At 35.8% G+C, this 3,950-nt stretch overlaps 1 long non-coding RNA gene across 1 annotated transcript; it reads left to right on the top strand.

Annotated features, from left to right (window-relative positions):
- Positions 1-2,551: 2,551 nt before the first annotated feature.
- On the top strand, positions 2,552-3,635 carry LOC130466922 (uncharacterized). Its single transcript, XR_008927076.1, has 4 exons — positions 2,552-2,684; positions 2,810-2,881; positions 2,975-3,064; positions 3,571-3,635. It is a non-coding gene; the product is annotated as an uncharacterized lncRNA (long non-coding RNA).
- Positions 3,636-3,950: the final 315 nt, after the last annotated feature.

Below are 3,950 nucleotides of genomic sequence, written 5' to 3'. Positions count from 1 at the left end.
ACTGTCTGTGATAAGTCGAAATGAAGTTGAACGACCTGTTGACTTAGTTTCTGTTACTTTTCTATTAACTCCGTGCTAGTTAGAAAGTTATTTGATTCAGGGAAAGCTTATTCTTTTGTTTCGTCATCTCTTATTAAGAGTCCGAAGTTAGTAGATTTTAAGGTGATGGATTTACCCGTTAGTATTCCTACTGTTGTAACCATAAGGTGTACTAAATTGTTTCAGAATTTGCCTTGTGAACTATTTTTCGGTTGTGTGAGCTAGATGTGAGTAAAGAAGTCGGAATGAAGATCGAGGATGTTCCAATTGTGAATGAATTCATGGATGTGTTTCCTAGTGAGATTGCAGGTATGCCACTTGCTAAGAGCCGTTGAATCCCCTATAGACTTAGTTCCTAGAATGACGCATATATCTAGAGCACCATATAGAATGACACCTCCTGAAATGAGCTAATTAAGACAAAGTTGCAAGAGTTGTTTGGTCAAGGAATATATTAGGCCTAGTGCATCACCGTGGGGAGCTCCTGTGTTGTTTGTTAAGGAGAAAGATAAGAGTACGGAATTATGCATCGATTTTAGGGAGCTAAACACCATCAAGAACAAGTATCCCTTGCCTAGGATAGATGACATATTAGACCAATTGAATTGGGCGAGTGTGTTCTCGAAGACTGATTTGGGTTTAAAGTACCACCGATTGAGAGTAGCTGATAAAAATATACTTAAGACCTCATTAGGATTCGTATTGTCATTAAGGGTTTAGAGTAACGTCTTTTGGGTTACCCATTGCACCTGCATTAACTATGGATTTGATGTATAAGATTTTCTACGAATTCCGAATTGATGATATCCCGATTTGTTCAAGGAATGAGAAAGAGCATGACAAACACTTGAGAATTACTTGGAGACGCTTAAAAAAAATCTAGTTTTATTAAATGAAGTATACAAATCTTGAAGTCATATGTGTATAAGTGACACCGACAGAAAAGTGAAGGACTAAATTGATTGAGAGCTATGTTACGTAAGGGAATAAATTTAAGAGAAGATTTGAGTGGTCCAGGATCGTTAGAAATCATTTGTTGTCTTGAAAAGATGGTAATGTATGAATTGGTGAAAGTGCTAAGAGTTAAGCCCAAGAGTTATACATCCATAAAAGACGTAATGAGGATCACTAGAAAGAGAAAGCTGAGTAGAAGGAGTTTCTGTAGATCCTACTAAGAATCAAGTTGTGAGTGATTGACCTACTCCAAAGGAACATGTCTGATATCTGAAGTTTCCTAGGCCTAGCTGACTATTATAGGGAGTTTGTGAAGACCTTTCGAACAAAGAAAAACCAATGACCAACTTGTTGAAAAAGGAATCGAAATTCAAGGGGAGTGAGAAATGTGAAGAAGCTTTCCAGATTTTAAAGGAATGTTTGACCTCCGCACCTGTCGTCGCGACAATTGAAACCTTATGAAATCAATTACCCTACCCATGATCTAGAGTTAGTTGTTATTATGTTCACTTTGAATGATTTGGAAACATTATCTTTATGGGGCAACATTTGAGATCCTTACCATAAAAGTCTGAAATTTTGGCAATAAGGTCCAGTTGAATTTGGGACAACATTGAAAAAAAAGAGTAATACCTTCCACCCTGCAATTGATGGTCAGCCTGAGAGGACTAACCAAACTATGGAATATATATTCAGAGCCTGTGATATTGACTTTAAGGGTAGTTGAGAACCATCTAGATTCGATTGAATTTCTTGCAACAATAGTTACTATGTGAGCTTTAAAATGGCACCTATTGAGGAATTGTGTGGAAAAAAGTGTAGAAATCCCACTTGCTACGATTTTAGTGGAAATGTAGCGTTGGGGACATGATTCGTTGAAATAGAAATATCCAAAGTATTCCCTGAGATGAGTTACGAGGGCGTAACTCGTTTTCTTTAAGAGGGGTAGAATGCAATAGAAATTCGCGCTTTTTACCTATTTGTATAACAATTTTTTTGCATTTTATGCTTATTCTTAGCAACTTATACATGTGATGCAAGTAAATAGATTCTCCGCATAAGAAAATGTGTACGTGAATATAACAAGTAACTCTTAGTCGGCAAAAGAGTGCACAAGAGTGGCACAAAGTACTTCTACAATAAGAATAAGTTGAAAAGTTTGGAAAGATATGTGAATTTTCGTGTCAAGTTTCGGGACGAAACTTCTTTTAAGAGGGGTAGATTGTAATCCCCCGTAATTTTATTATGTTTTATTTATATATTTTAACGTATATTTAATATATTTAAATAAGAATTTATGAATTTTGAAAATAAATATATAATTAACGTATATTTATTTATTACATTTTAATATTTTCAACGATTTACGAAATCGAAAATAATTTTAGAATTTTAAGTTGAAAAGAATTTGAATTACGAAAATTGATTGAATTTAGAAAACGATCCTATTCAGTTTTGGATTCGAATCAGAAAAGCTAAATCCTAATTCTAGCCCACTTGGGAAAGCCCAACATGAAAACCCAAACCTCATAACCTCACCCAAACTGTTTCACGTAAAACAACTCAAGCCCTCCTCTCCCTTTTCTGTTTCATGTAACTCAAACCCTCATCCATCACACTGCAGTTTTCTCTCCTCCCTTCACGTCCGCCGCTTCTGCCAGCCGCCACAGCCACCGGCGACCCTAACGCCGGTAACCCCTTTCTTCTTCTTCGATCTCCTACTTCTCCGTTCTTCGTCCTTCTAATTTCCTTGCGTTCCCTTTTCCTTTCGTTTGTTCTCACCATTAACCCCCTCCTTGTGTTCGACTTTGCACAGCAGCACCACGAGCTTCGTGCCGCCGTCCACCACCTAGCGCAGTCACCCACGAACCTCGACCACCGCCGCACGGTAGTCCTCTTTATTTCCTTCTTTTTCGTTTTTAATTTTCTTGCTCTTCGTTCTTGATTCTTCGACCCTTATTAAACATGTCGTTCTCCACAGCCGTCGAGCCGCAACCAACCTCCGCAAGTTGCCGCCTTGCCGCCGCCGTGATCTGTCCGCCGGCCAACCCTTCTCTCTCCCTCTTTCTTGGTTATTTCTTGAACTCTAAGCAATTGAATTAAGTATTTTTAATTTAAATGTTATTAATCTAAGTTATAGTTTAATTAAATTGAATTTATGATTTAATTAGAATTTCAGAATTTTATATTATGTTTAAATAATATATTTAATTTTCAGATTATATAAATGCATTGAAATAATGATTTTTAATTATTTAAAGCATGAATTTTAAGTTTTAAATCATGGTAGGATGATTGTGGATTATTAAATTTATTGTTTCGATGTTCTAAGAACGTAGATTGGCCTTGGTGAAGTTTTTAAATAAGTTTACATTGCTGAAATTGAAAGTACGATGTTTGCAAAGAGTTTTCAACAAATTTCAATCTCTAATTCAATAATTGTTATGCTAGGAAAGCAAATATTCAAGTTTTGTTATTGGAGAAAAGTTCTAAATATGTTTAGGATGTAGTTAGAATGTGTTATTATAGCTGTGAACGATTAGAAGTTGATTTGGAATCCTTGTTGGTTGTTTTTAGGCGGAGAATTCTCTGTAGGCGACTTTTGAATTATTAAAGTGGTCTTGAAGTTTGTTTACACAAGGTACGTACATACCTGTGTGCTTGGAATGTGTGCTAATTGTTGAAACCATGTTGAATTTGTTGTTGAACTTGGCTATGTTGATATTATTGTTGAACTTGGTGATGTTGATATTATCGACGAACCTAGTCAGGTTGAAATTGCATGTTTAATACTGTTGGATGGACGTATTGAACCTATATTGCATTAAGAGAATTATAACATGTTAGTATGGATGATTGATGCAAACATGTTTGATTGGGAACACTAGATTACTTTGTATATGTTGATTCAGATCAGTTGATTGTTGTTCCCTTTTTAGCTTTTCACTACTTTATGA

The sequence above is a fragment of the Spinacia oleracea genome, chromosome 2 (assembly GCF_020520425.1).
Source record: "Spinacia oleracea cultivar Varoflay chromosome 2, BTI_SOV_V1, whole genome shotgun sequence".
NCBI classification, from domain to species: Eukaryota; Viridiplantae; Streptophyta; class Magnoliopsida; order Caryophyllales; family Amaranthaceae; genus Spinacia; species Spinacia oleracea.
Note: the sequence above shows the minus strand (reverse complement) of the source record. Positions and strands in the feature narration are given on the sequence as shown.